This window comes from Leguminivora glycinivorella, chromosome 18 (assembly GCF_023078275.1).
Source record: "Leguminivora glycinivorella isolate SPB_JAAS2020 chromosome 18, LegGlyc_1.1, whole genome shotgun sequence".
Classification (NCBI taxonomy): Eukaryota; Metazoa; Arthropoda; class Insecta; order Lepidoptera; family Tortricidae; genus Leguminivora; species Leguminivora glycinivorella.
This window is the reverse complement of record NC_062988.1, coordinates 17,016,583-17,032,282: the sequence shown is the minus strand read 5'-3', so window position 1 is coordinate 17,032,282 and position 15,700 is coordinate 17,016,583. Positions and strand designations below refer to the sequence as shown.

At 36.3% G+C, this 15,700-nt stretch overlaps 1 protein-coding gene across 3 annotated transcripts in view; it reads left to right on the top strand.

Annotated features, from left to right (window-relative positions):
- LOC125235762 (leucine-rich repeat-containing protein 24-like) overlaps window positions 1-15,700 on the top strand; it is a 107,959-nt gene that overhangs the window by 74,841 nt on the left and 17,418 nt on the right. The gene's annotated exons all lie outside the window — the stretch shown is intronic.

Below are 15,700 nucleotides of genomic sequence, written 5' to 3'. Positions count from 1 at the left end.
AAACAATTATGATTTTTTAAACACACAGATACTTTGACAATTTCTGAAGGACCAAGTAAACCAAATCGGAGTAAAGAAACGGTAAAAACAGATTATGAATGTGATTCTAATTTAATATTTCGTTGCCGAGAAAGCTTAAAGAATGATGTATTCGACATTAAGTAAAATCATAGCGTGAAAACTATACCATTTGTTGAATACGTGAAATGTACATGAAAGCTCAAAATCATTGACTCTAACATAGGTGCTACCCAGTGCTTTGACGTAAATTGACAACCATAACATATCGTCACTACTTTTAAAAAAACTTGTATTTTCGTCTGTCAATGAAAAGAAAATTGTAGTAATTAAGTATGTATGGAATGCATATAGACTTTTAACTTTGAGAAGCAGCGTGAGATACGAGATTTTTTTCAAAGTAGTGACGATATATGTTTTTACAAATTTTTCTTTCTGGATCCATGTTTTAAGGGCCCATTTAGACGGTACGAGAACTCGCATACGAGTTTTATTACATTGCGGTATTTGATGGCTGTGCAAAATTGTATGTAACCTCAACAGCCCGCAATGTAACTAAAATCGCATGCGAGTTCGCACGCCGTCTAAATCAGGCCTTACTGTACGATTTGTCAACAATGCCGTTTTATTTCGTGATTCTGTTAGACACTAGCATGATCTAGAAATTATGAGAATTATTCTGATAGGTGTTTCAGCGTATAAATCTTGAATCTTATTGGGCCAAAACGCTGAAGGATTATAATTTCGGCTAGGCCGGCTGCAATACTTACAGGTCTAGTGTTTATTTAAATTTTTCAAGTATCATTATTGCATGGAGTATAATAATCATTGATAAATTATTAAATCTATCTGTAAATAATGTGGGAATCAGTATTCCCGAAACAATGATAATTATGCGGATTAACCACTGCCGATGTTTAAGCCCAACGAACACTCGAACAGACTAATTAAATAAAGCGAAGTTCAATACAAATTAATTATACGCTAATTTACCTTCCACTTTTATTTAAATTTAGATGCGTTTTTAGTCCATTTTAAATACTTGATTAATTTGGATGATTTAAGAATAAATAACAAAATTACAAAAAAATACAACCGAATTCAAAAAGAACAATCATCATCATGAGGTTCACTTTATGAACTATTTTCGAGAGAAACTACTCTAGTTACAGAAAACACCGAAATCGCCATACATACACTTTAAAAATTGAGGAGTTCCCTCAACTCTTCATGGATCCCATCATCAGAACAGCTCCAGATTAATATGGGACCACCTTGGAGGTAGCTCCTTTCAAACAAAAAAAGAATTACCTATTGAAATCAGACCACGAGTCTCAAGAGTAATCAGGTAACATACATAAAATGAATCCGAATATATAACCTCCTCCTTCTTTATTTTCAATAAAGAAGTCGGTTAAAAAAGGTTCGTAACTTATCAATTAAACCACGGTATATAAAGTTTTGGCTTAGAAAGTATCGATTGGTTGTTCAAATCATGGTTAGTTAAAATGGCTTGATAGACAAACAAAAAGCAAGCGTACATAAAATGCCCGTGATTCAAGCTATGGACCAATAAAGTCTTCACAGACAAACATATGTACAGCCGACCCATTTGAGTCTTAGGCCACCGTAGAACTTTTTCGCAGTAAACGTCAAAGTAACCTCTAAGACTTAGAACAAATTAAATTATTCTCATTTGAAAATATTTTAATTTGTATTTTTAAGTAGTAACACTACTATTATACTACATTAAATAAATGTCATATACAAAGAAAAAGTGACCAACCTGGAATCGAACCAGCGTACTCCGTAATAATGTTTTAATGTTTAACCTCTAAGTATATGGAAAATAAAGCACGTTGTCAATAAGACAGGGTTTTAAAGTGGCCTAGGATTCAACTTGGTTGACCGTACGGCCGAACAACCTAACATCTACCTGACCTATACCTACCTATTTTTTAGAACATTGCACATTTAACTACGTGCTTGTAAAACTATTAATTAAATAAAAGTGTTCTTAACCATCGATACGCCCTATTTTATTCCACCACCTCACAGAACAACATGTAGGCTACATAGAAGAACTCCGCGGCTAGAGTAATTCAAATCATCATTAAAAACCGGCCAAGAGCGTGTCGGGCCACGCTCAGTGTAGGGTTCCGTAGTTTTCCGTATTTTTCTCAAAAACTACTGAACCTATCAAGTTCAAAACAATTTTCCTAGAAAGTCTTTATAAAGTTCTACTTTTGTGATTTTTTTCATATTTTTTAAACATATGGTTCAAAAGTTAGAGGGGGGGGACTCACTTTTTTTTCCTTTAGGAGCGATTATTTCCGATAATATTAATATTATCCAAAAACGATCTTAGCAAACCCTTATTAATTTTTAAATACCTATCCAACAATATATCACACGTTGGGGTTGGAATAAAAAAAAATATCAGCCCCCACTTTACATGTAGGGGGGGGTACCCTAATAAAACATTTTTTTCCATTTTTTATTTTTGCACTTTGTTGGCGTGATTGATATACATATTGGTACCAAATTTCAGCTTTCTAGTGCTAACGGTTACTGAGATTATCCGCGGACGGACGGACGGACGGACGGACGGACGGACAGACAGACATGGCGAAACTATAAGGGTTCCTAGTTGACTACGGAACCCTAAAAATGTGCCATTCTTCATCCAGCAGAATTAATCTTCAAGAGCTCATTACAAAAACATGGAGCCGTAGTCAAACAAAAAGGGAATTACCTAGACGCGTCATGTCGCGGAGAGAATTGGAGCGCCCTTTGATGAAAAGGCCGTATAATGACATGGACAATGTCTTTTGGGTCACACCAAGAGTTTTAAATGCTTTGAATAATATTTGGAAATGCTTTTACATGGAAATAATGAAAATTATACATGTAACAACTTAGAATTTTCTGTTTCCTAAATGTGAAATTTTCTCATTGGAACATACATAAGGTACAGCGGGGCAAATCTCGACTGGGGGGCAAATGTAACAGGTCCATTTTTTCCACGTTTTACAATGTTTGCATTATTAAATAGAGTGTCCACCGGTTATATATGGTAGGCGTGTTTTATTTTTTATTTTATTTTTATATAAGTCTTACAGCTATCTTTACAGTTTCCCAATGCGATAGTGTATACAGGTTATTTACATTACAAACTAAACTTATTCTACTATGTACTACAATTAAATAAACCTATACTAAGAATTGGTCAAAAAAAGGTATAAATATAAAAGGACATTTTTTAAGCAACTTACGTTTCGCTGACGACCTAGTACTTTTTTCAGAGACAGCGTCACAATTGGAAACAATGATAACTGAACTTAACTGTGTTAGCCGTAATATTGGCTTAGAACTTAATATTGAAAAAACAAAAATCATGTCGAACAAAGCTCATAGGCCCATATTCGTCGAAAACCGACAGTTAGAGTATGTGCAGCAATATATATACCTAGGAAAACAACTATCTCTATCAAAGTCTAGGCATTGCGACGAATTAGATAGACGCGTCTCAATGACGTGGAACAAATTCTGGAGCCACAAGGAGGTCCTAAAGTCAGACCTGCCTTTGAAACTAAAAAAGAAGGTTCTGGACTCATGTCTGCTTCCGTGCCTTTCCTACGCCAGCCAAACATGGATATTTAATTCATACACGAAGAGAAAAATTACAACCTGTCAAAGAGCCATGGAGCGAAGCATAATGAACCTAAAACTTAAAGACAAAATACGTCATACAACTATAAGAGAAAAGACCAGAGTTATCGACGCACTGTCACATTGTAAGAAATTGAAATGGAAGTGGGCGGGCCACGTGGCACGAATGAATGCTGAAAAATGGACAAGGAGAATCACTTCGTGGGCGGGCCCTCCCGGAAAAAGAAAGTCAGGACGCCCAATGGAAAGATGGACAGACGAAATAAAAAGAACCGCCAGTGACGACTGGATGTCAGTAGCCCAAGATAGGGAAAATTGGAGAAAAATGGAGGAGGCCTTTACTCGTCAAGAGGTCCTTAATAATACCAATACCTGAGACATTGTTAAGAAAATATTATTTTTTATTATTAGCTAGCTATACCTACAATTAATTATTCATGTCTGCATGAGATATAATTAATTGATTTAATGTTTTATTTAATTTATTGATGTAACGATAGAGTGTTTAATGTTTTAATGATGACTAATGTATTTATAATCAAGTTTAAATTATTAAGGAACTAGCTTTTACCCGCGGCTTCGCCCGCGTAATAAAAGTATTCATTAAGATTTTCATTTGGATCCTTAGGTTTCTCTGTAGGTATATTTATCTGCGATTATTTCGATTGCACATAATACTTTTGCTTGCAATGATTGTAGAAATATTACACATCGACCACAGCGTAGGTAATTCTATATACGCTGGGGAAACCTTTATAAACATCCCACATAGCCCGTATTTCGACACTATGATCGGTGGGTAAAAAGTACTTTTTTCTATTATCCCTTACAATTTTTTACATTTTGCTTATACTTATCGCAAACGTAATCTTCAAGCAAGCAAACAACGATCGTCTTAGAGCACATTGATTGTAAGAGACCGCCGACCGATTATCCGTATCCCTGTAACGATACCCATATTATCCGTATCCGTATCCGTATCCGTATCCGTATCCGTATCCGTATCCGTATCCGTATCGCTATCGCTATCGCTATCGCTATCGCTAACGCTAACGCTGTCGCTATCGCTAACGCTATCGCTAACGCTATCGCTAACGCTAACGCTATCGCTATCGCTATCGCTATCCCTATCGCTATCCCTATCGCTATCCCTATCGCTATCCCTATCGCTATCCCTATCGCTATCCCTATCCCTATCGCTATCCCTATCGCTATCCCTATCGCTATCCCTATCCCTATCCCTATCCCTATCCCTATCCCTATCCTTATCCCTTATCAAGATGTTTAATGATATAACACTAAGTTCTCGCGCTTTGTACACATATTTAAAGTCACATACAGGTCGAACGCGATTAATTAACATTATTTTTACCTTTTTTCCCAACGTTTCGGCCAGGTTGCACTGGCCGTGGTCGCGGAAGACTGACGTCCCAGCAAAATGTCACCAGAGATGTAAACAACACAAAACTACCCGATATTAATTTATATAAATGTTCGGGGTAGACAAATAAATATAATCTACCCGCTTTTAGTTAATGTTTATTTCCCACCATGTTTATTTTAAAGGTAAAAATAATGTTAATTAATCGCGTTCGACCTGTATGTGACTTTAAATATATGTTTAAATAATGATTTCTTATCAAGTGCTAAAATATAAAGTTTCATGGTTTTATCTTTTAAAATTAAAAAATCCTATACAAACTTTCAACCTCTTTTTCAACCCCTTCATCCCTTTTTTTCGAAATAAAAAGTAGCCTATGTTCTGTCTCAGGGTCTAAAGATTGTCTGTTCCAAATTTCATCAAAATCGGCTGTGTGGTTTAAGCGGGAAAGCGTAACAGACAGACAGACAGACAGACAGACAGACAGACAGACAGACAGAGTTACTTTCGCATTTATAATATTAGTATGGATGGATTAGTATGGATTAAATGGCTTAAATAAAATAAAAAAATACTAAGAATAACACAACACATACAATGCAACTTTCTTAAATTCACCTTCAGAACAATAAAATACGTCTGTCCGACTAGCTACCTGGTTAAAAATTCTGGTGGCTCTCGTCCACGGGCCTGTGCGCATCATACCGGTGCGCGCGCGCGGCTCGGCTAGCAGTGGCGGCCTGCGCCTCCGCCACACGTAACGCTGGGGCGCATAAATCCCTATTGTCGCAAGTAAATCTGGGTTACTCATTTTTCCACGGACTAACTTAAATATATATGACGCTAGTGCCAACTCTCTTCTAACCTCTAGTTGGTTATATGCAACCATGCCGAGCACAAACAAGGTTGGGTACATTAAGGGATAAAAGGGGTACACTCCGTACAACTTTAAGTATAAGAACCTTACGAATTTATTTTGGATTCGTGTAGAACTCAACATCATAGTGTAATAATAAAAAAAATTGATCAGTTACAATTAGTCGATTCCCCCCAGTCGAGATTCGCCCCTCTGTACCTTACGTATATTCGATGTTAGATTTTATTAATCATGTAAAACTGGGTAATCATGTAACCCAATTTAATTATTTTAATTATTTAACCCAATGTTATGTTTAATTATTTCAAACACACACATATTATGAAAATTTTCACCAATTTATGGCAAACCTATTTGATCTATTCCTTTTGGTGTGATCTGTGTGCAATAATTACGGAATAGATTTTGGTAATTTATTGCTGCACATCATTGCAATAATTGCCCATGTTGTGCAGCCAAAAACCATTTGTAGACTGATTGACATTAACCATATTTAAATCAATTTTTCAAAAGAGAAAGTTCTGTACTAAAAAACAGTAGTTTTCGAGTCAAAGGTTGTATCTCGTCGGACTGCGCCAGTTAAGAATATTGCATATAAACGTTCCATGAAACTTGGAGAGTACCTCTATCAATAGTTCTCATTAAGTTGCGTTATCTTAACTACTAAGACTGATCTTAATGGCTGTTCGGTGCGTTAAGCTACCTATCAGGTAGAGGTAATTGATGATCTCAATAGTTTCCTGCTCATGAACTTAGCTACAAACAGTTGAAGTTTGCTTATTTTTTTAAAACGATTCAAACGCCGAAGGTAATTTGAATAAGCAGTCAATAGCTGTTTTATGTGAGGTTAATAGATGATTAGATGTAATACGTGATTTGATGAGTATCCAGAGCTAATATATCAGATGAATATTTCAGGGCGTGTAGCCAAAAGTACAGTCCTCCGTAGCTTTTGTGTATTGGCGTGACAGAGCCAGAGAGAGTACTTCGATCACCATGTGGCGTCAACGATTATTGCTTTGGCTAGGCCAGGAGGTCCTTATTAAATAAGAGCCAATTAGGAAATGACTTTATTTTTTTTAATTCAAAGTGTGGCAAAAAACCGGCCAAGAGCGTGTCGGGCCACGCTCAGTGTAGGGTTCCGTAGTTTTCCGTATTTTTCTCAAAAGCTACTGAACCTTGATATCAAGTTCAAAACAATTTTCCTAGAAAGTCTTTATAAAGTTCTACTTTTGTGATTTTTTTCATATTTTTTAAACATATGGTTCAAAAGGGATATTCTATGGGATATGGGTTAAATTGTGGCGTAGGCGAGAGGCTGGCAACCTGTCACTGCAATGTCACAGTTTCGTTTTCTTTCAACCCCTTATTTGCCAAGAGTGGCACTGAAGCTTTAGTAGTTTCATGTGCTCTGCCTACCCCTTTATGGGATACAGGCGTGATTGTATGTATGTATGTATGGTTCAAAAGTTAGAGGGGAGGGGACGCATTCTTTTTCCTTTAGGAGAAATTATTTCCGAAAATATTAATATTATCAAAAAGCGATCTTAGTAAACCTTTATTAATTTTTAAATACCTATCCAACAATATAATCACACGTTGGGCTTGGAAAGAAAAAAAAATCAGCCCCCACTTTACATGTAGGGGGAGTACCACAGAACTTAATTTAGATAGAAGAAACAAATTCATATATTTGTATAGGGGCCGAGCGTGTCAAATTTTGTACTGAAGTTGATTCTTGCCTGTAATTTTAAATATGTCTCAGGCTCTTGATTGTTCATAATTTTTGTGTTGTTGCAATTGAATATCACGTAACGAGGCATTTTTTATGTTTTGGTTGACTTCAACTTACAAAAATTGACGCCCGAAAGCTGCAAGCTGCGAGTAAAGACGGACAACTCAGTGGATTTCGCTGAGTTCATTTGACACGCTAAGTAGATACGTTTGCTTGATCTATGGTATATATGACATCTGTGGGGAGTACCCTAATTAATTTTTTTTTTAATTTTTTATTTTTTCACTTTGTTGGCGTGATTGATATACATATTGGTACCAAATTTCAGCTTTCTAGTGCTAACGGTTACTGAGATTATCCGCGGACGGACGGACAGACGGACAGACAGACATGGCGAAACTATAAGGGTTCCTAGTTGACTACGGAACCCTAAAAAGTGTCCCATAACAGCCAGCGTGGGAGCACACTCTTGCCCAACTTTAGCATCAAAATCAGAATTTTCGGAACTAATCTCACTTGATGAATGAGCTGCCGATTTGTCTTTATGGCTTAGGTAACAGATGCTTCAAAGTTCAAAAAAGGACTAACGATGAAAGAACTCTTAAAGTCGAGTTATGTTTTTTCAAGCAACGTTCTTGTCATAAACGAGTTTCAAACTACATATGTATAAGGGCAAATTTTGGCAAAAGCATAGAAATAAAAACACTCTTCGGCAATGAAATAATAAATATATAAATATATATTTAAATTTTCCTTGGTAACATAATATATCATCATCATCATGGGCCTTTGACATCAATTATATGATGTATTAAGCAGCGTCCGTAAGATTGCGGCATTTACGCAAATGACTGGTAAGTCCGATGCGAGAGCGGCAGCCGCGGCCGCACAACTGGCAGGAGAATATCATGCCAGGTGACGAAGGTGGTAAATCAGCGCGTTGGTGTCTCAGTTTCCGCCTAGTGTGAAGGAGGAACATAATATATATTACCGAAGTAATAGCTTGCTTTATTCTTTTTGATTAACTCTTAAGGAGAATATTTATAATATTTTTAAATGAATTGCACATAATTTTTGTAAATAATAAATGTTCTTAATTACATAAAAAAATATTCGTAACATAATAAATGTCAAAAAAAAATAAGTAACATAAAACCTAGATTAATACGTAACTATGCTTATCTGTCTGTGTATTTCCTTTTAACATTTAAACCTCCGAAGCTATTTAGTTGCGATTTGGTACATAGCTATTTTGAGTATCGGATAATGATAAAGTATAGGTTTTAGTAACAGAGGACAGAAGTGATTTCACTTCCGTCTAGAAAGTTAAAAAAGGAAACAACGCCTGGTAATTTATACAAACAATTAAATCAATGAATTTTTGCTTTTAATTTTTAAGCAGGCGCTACCCAAATTACTAATCCCATCCAAGCTTTGTATAATAATAAAATTTATATGCCTGCCATTTAGACAATCTGTAATTTAATTTCAATATAGCACCAGACCACTTCCAAGAATAGACTAGTATCAAAAAGAACAAAATCTTTTGATCAGACTGAAGAATAGACCGTAGCTATCGCAAGACCTTTGTTAACCTAATTAGAGGCGCTGCGGTAAGCCTCTCCTCTGAAGCTCGAGCCGACGGGAAATGTTAGTCTACTAACAATTGATTCTAGTCTACTCCTTGTTGATTGTTAGTCTACTAACAATTGCAGCTTATTGTCACGTCTTTGAAATTTTACTTACTTAATAAAGGGCTGCGCAAAATTACCTGGAATTGGCCCATCAAAACATTGTGTATTATTGTGTTTATTAGTATCGTATTAAAAACTCATTCGGGTATGTTTTTTAGGCCCGCAGTCTTAGTTTTTTTTAGCATGTTATTAGTAGTAGTAGTAGTAATCGTTTTAGCTAACCTTAGATTAGATGAGAGGAATGTTAAAGTAGGTAAGATAGACAAACTTGCAGAAGGACAATAAAGAGGAAAGAAAGAAGTATATTATTGCATATCCCAAGAAATAATGCAATATCTAACAACCTATCTAATTGATACTATAAGTAGGTTTATCATATTACCACAAAATGCTTTACAACATAGTCTACATAATATTTTAATTGTTAAAGGTAATCGCAGCAGGAAATTCAAGCTTATACTTTTGTAGTTACTAAAATGAAAGGTTTTTTGAGCTTAAAACAACTGTGCAAGCTTATTTTATGAAGAATAAAAACAAATTTACTAATAATTAGTAAATTTACTAATAAAAAAAATATCTTGGTGTTTTAATAATTATTATTAAAACACCAAGATATTATTATTCTCTCAACTGATGAAGTATACATGTATCTAAAAGACCTTAAAAATCTAGTGACAATAATTTCATTATGGTATGCGTAGCGTTGAAAAAACCGGAAAAAATCTAATGTTTTTTTCAGAAGTTTATGAAATTTTGGTTTTTTTGGGTCTTTTAGGAAAAAAACGAGCACATTATTAAAATAAGTATTTATTTAGTCACTCAAACCACTGTCACTCTCATCATACTTCAGCTATTTCTTCTTCCATGTGGTCGGTGTACCTAGTCCGTTTGTAGGTGCAAATTCGCCCGAATAAAGATTAATTTATTAAGACGCTCTGGCAATAGCGGATTTCTATCTCTGGTATGTATCCGTCCAAACAATGACCAATTTCTCTCAGCTGCGGCGGACGATGGAGGAATACTCAGCAATCTAACCGCAATATTTGACAGCAGTTTGGTAGAACATAACCGTTTCCACCAACTCAGTGGGGTTATGTTCATGACAGGCCGCCAAATAACTTCATTTGCCTAAAAACCTTCTTTTGCAAGCAATGTGTAAAGGTTTCAAAACCTTTAAAAAGTCAAGTACATACTTATTACTCGAAAATTTTAAATTGAAAACTACATGGCAAACCAAGACCAAACGGGCCTCCCGCTCGTTTTTGCCCAGAACGTGCAAGTTGTGGAATGAGCTTCCTTCTGAGGTGTTTCCCTTGCGCTATGACATGGGGTTCTTCAAGAAGCAGGTATTTAGGGTTCTCAAAGGTCGGCAACGCATAAGTGGCTCCCATGATGTTGCTTATGTCCATGGGCGGCGATGACTGCTTACCATCAGGCGGCTCATCTGCTCGTTTGCTGCCTATTTCATAAAAAAAAAGAACATTAGTTATTTTCAATTCGTTTTTTTTTTAGTTTAAATCGTTTTTTTCCGAAAAATACGAGCCGAAAGTTTCGCGGTTTCTTTCTATAAATTTCTGAAAAAAACAAGTGAAATGGAAAAAAACCGGGAATTCTACATGTCAGTTCAGGGAAGCCAAAAGACGCAGGTACAGTTGCTACAGTAGCTGCAAATTTCATGGAGAAATTATGTATGAATTTATTGATAAATTCGCCATGCACTTTTGCAGCTGATACTACATTTTTTTTATGAAATAGGCAGCTACATTTTTTTTTTGAAACGTGCAGACAAGCCGCCTGATGGAAAGCAGTCATCGCCGCCCATGGATATAAGCAACATCAGGGGAGTCACCTATGCGTTTCCGACCTTTAAGAACCCTAAATACCTGCTTCTTGAAGAACCCCATGTCATAGCGCAAGGGGAACACCTCAGATGGTAGCAAGTGTATTTTTTTAGAAAAGTATTACGTGCTCCACCGTAGACCGCATCATCAATTACCATTAGGTGTGATCGTGGTCAAACGTCTACCTATCCATACAAAAAAAAAAGCTTACCTAAACAGTCAGTATAGAAAGTAACGTACTAATGTTAGCATCAGACGGTATGTAAAAATTCTTTGATACTTTAACGGAAGGTCTGTCTTTAAGAGTCAGTTGCATCAAACTGTCTGTCACCGTATTTAGCGTACGTAACATGTTTTGTATTGGAATTTCCAGGCTTCTCTTCGTCACGTTAATTTGTTAACTGTGATTGATGCTAATGGCCCTAAATGTAATACTAAACACAAATCTACACATCTGTAGGTTATGCTGGTCTAAGATCACGCACCAGATTCGTACGCTAGGTACATCAAAGCCACGAAACCGTTTAGGAGACGGTCCTGAATTATTTCTAATTTACATGCATACGAGGAAAAAGAGCTGAGCAAAAAAAAGAAGAATCAGGAAATCTTATCAATAATTTCACAATAACACTTCGTAATATTAAATAAAAAAAAAACAAATATATAAACAATCACACACCACCTTGACATTAAACAAAAGCTGGGGCCTTACCATGATCTCTTAACGCGATTCAGTTTAGGACCTAAACTGAACTGCGTCGCTATTTCCTACCACGACATTGTTATTGCGATCAAATTTAGACCGAGCGAGCGATAAGCGTCCCAGCCGTTTCATTCACTCATCTCAAGTGTATTTCGTACCATGACATACCACTTGAGCCTAAACTGAATCGCAGGAATGTCAAATTTAGCGATTCATAAAAAGTTACTCACTTACCGCATTATTCTGAATCGCTTTGTTGTAACACTAGCGATACTAAATAGTTTTGTGTTTTTTATAAGGAGTAGGAGATGGAAAATATAACTAAAGCTAGTTTCATCACCTGATTAATTTATTATTTTGGTTTTTCGATCCTTACCGATTCGATAATAAAATATAAAGTTTTATGATTTTGTTTAGTAATATTTACGGACCAACTATTCCAACTTTATAACTACACGTTTTTACATTTTTAGAGTGCCCTATGAATCCTATGATCTCGCAAAAACGCAAATCAAAAAGAGCGAGAAAAAGTCTGATCCTTTTTTAGTCGATATGCAAGGAGTCATGTTAACACTTGCGACAAACATGCCTAGAACTAGGATGGCTAAGGAATCAACTAGATCTAGCATAACTTAGCGATATACATTAAATTTAGACACGAGTGAGCTACCTACAAATACTAATGACTTACGTATTTGTTAAAATATCATCCAAACACTGCGAGTTCTATAGCCGAGCACAGCACTTCAAATACATAAATAAAAACTTTATTATTAATTACCTACTAGTCAAGGGCGCGACGTTCTAAACATAAGCTTTAACGAACTGTCATCATATATATTTTTATAATTTAGTTTAGAGTTTTGTTCAAAAAGACACGATATTTTACAAAAAATCATTGTAATTATTGTGAATTTTACATTTAAATATTTTAAATGTTTCTTTTTCCAGTTTTAAGAATAAAATAAAATTAAAAATTAGTAATCGTTCCTGGTTTTCGAACGATCAAACGTCACAAGGGGAAAACGAGATAGATTTATACGATTCCTATAGCGTCATCCTTTTCTTGTCAAAACGATTCAGTTGCGAACCAGAGACAATATCGGTCTTTCATTCACTTGTACGCGGTTCAGTTTCGACTCTGAACATTGGAGGTCATGGTAGCAAATTGAGACGCTCAGTTTAGGCACCTAAACTGAACTGCTCTGCGTTTGAATCGTTTTTAAAAAGATCGTGGTAAGGCTGCAGATCTAACAAATATTTTTATAGAAAGAGAATTTTTATTGGTTTTCTTATTCACGTCTGGCCATTCTGGACCCCTACCGATCTAAATGCAATTTACACTTCAATAAAAATCGGGTCCCAATCAAATAAGATTTTGTAGCACAATGTATTTCACTTTGCTTTCTCGAGTTCAAATGTTAGAACCATTCTGTTTGGATCAGTACTTTTCTATACCAAACTTGCAGCTAAACATAATTTTATTAAACATTAAAAATAAATTAAATACGTAGAAGATATACATGACACAGGAACAAATATCTGTGCTTATCACATAAAAAAACCGGCCAAGAGCGTGTCGGGCCACGCTCAGTGTAGGGTTCCGTAGTTTTACGTATTTTTCTCAAAAACTACTGAACCTATCAAGTTCAAAACAATTTTCCTAGAAAGTCTTTATAAAGTTCTACTTTTGTGATTTTTTTATATTTTTTAAACATATGGTTCAAAAGTTAGAGGGGGGGCCGCACTTTTTTTTTCCTTTAGGAGCGATTATTTCCGAAAATATTAATAATATCAAAAAACGATCCTACTAAACCCTTATTCATTTTTAAATACCTAACCAACAATGTATCACACGTTGGAGTTGGAATGAAAAAAAATATCAGCCCCCACTTTACATGTAGGGGGGGGTACCCTAATAAAACATTTTTTTCCATTTTTTATTTTTGCACTTTGTTGGCGTGATTGATATACATATTGGTACCAAATTTGAGCTTTCTAGTGCTAACGGTTACTGAGATTATCCGCGGACGGACGGACGGACGGACGGACGGACGGACGGACAGACAGACAGACATGGCGAAACTATAAGGGTTCCTAGTTGACTACGGAACCCTAAAAATGGCCTTACCGGGATTCCAACCATGGCTTTATTAAGCAGGCAGGCAGGATCGCCAAGTTGTAGCTAAACATAATTAAACATTAAAAATAAAATAAATAAATATTAAAGACTTAAAATAACTTATGGGACTGGGCTGGTCACGTCTGCCGCATGCATCCTGACAGGCGGGCTAGTGTAGCTACCAATTGGATGCCACAATTAGAGCGCGGACGCGGCAGGCCCAGAAGGAGATGGAGGGACGACCTAGACACCTTTCTCACTAACTGGCCGGAAGAGGCACTAAACCGGGAGTCATGGTGGTCAAGGGGAGAGGCCTTTGCCCAGCAGTGGGACACCATTATAGGCTAGCAAAAAATTAAAGACATTCTTACACCAATATTTAAGTACGTAGAAGACATACATGACACAGGAACAAATATATGTGTTCATCACATAGAAAAAGATGGCCAGGGTTGCTACCCGCTATGCCAGAGCGGTCGTCAAAACAAGAATAGTTAAGTTCTGTCGCATAATGTCATCATCACCAATCATCATCAAAAATGCTTTTTGAACTAAGAAATAATAATGAGTTGTTATAATATTGTCTTCGCTTACCGCGATAAATAAAGAACCGAAACCGAAATAAAACTATGGGAACGGATTTAATATTTCTTGTATGTGGGCAGCTTTTGATCGGGATGAATTGTAAATTCATTATACGCGATTTAATCCGTTTCCATAGTTTTATTTCATGAGTTGTTTATTTTTTTTAATAATCTGAAACTAGGGGAAATCTAAAAAGTTTATACCACATTTTAAACTTAAAATGTCGTCAGGAATTACGCTATTAAAACTATTCGGTTTTCTCACGTTACACCGCGTACATAAATATATATCATCATCCTCCTTGCGTTATCCCGGCATTTGCCACGGCTCATGGGAGCCTGGGGTCCGCTTTGACAACTAATCCCAAGATTTGGCTTAGGCACTAGTTTTCACGAAAGCGACTGCCATCTGACCTTCCAACCCGAAGGGTAAACTAGACCTTATTGGAATTAGTCCGGTTTCCTCACGATGTTTTCCTTCACCGGAAAGCGATTGGCAAATATCAAATGACATTTCGCACATAAGTTCCGAAAAACTCATTGGTACGAGCCGGGGTTCGAACCCCCGATCTCCGAATTGAAAGTTGCACGCTCTTACCGCTTGGCCACCGCGTGCATATATAACTATTTATCAGTTTCAGTTCACCCAATAAATTGGGTAAACAAAAACGTTGAAATAAAAATTTACCGTGCGTTGCTTTTTAATCAAAGAAATCGCGTTATCTTTGTAATTGATAAGCATAAAAGCGTATGTAAGACTGTTATAACGAGGTCAAACCCCGGAACGTTCAGTTTGAGTGTTCGGAGCGCCGTAATTCCGGACTAAGTGTCAGTTAGCGTCGGAAACGTTCGCAATTAGCGTACCTTGTCTTTTACTGCTTGTGAAAACGTTGGGATTTTGAAGTTCTTGACAGTTACCAACAGACTTGTTCTAAGAAACGTATAGCAATAGGTAGAATTAACTTGAGTTGAACCCTGGTTTTTTCAATATTTGATATAGGTAATTAGGTATCAATGCCCCACGACAGTTTCACTGCTAATAATTTCAGTGACCTAAATCCTATCTTCGCGAA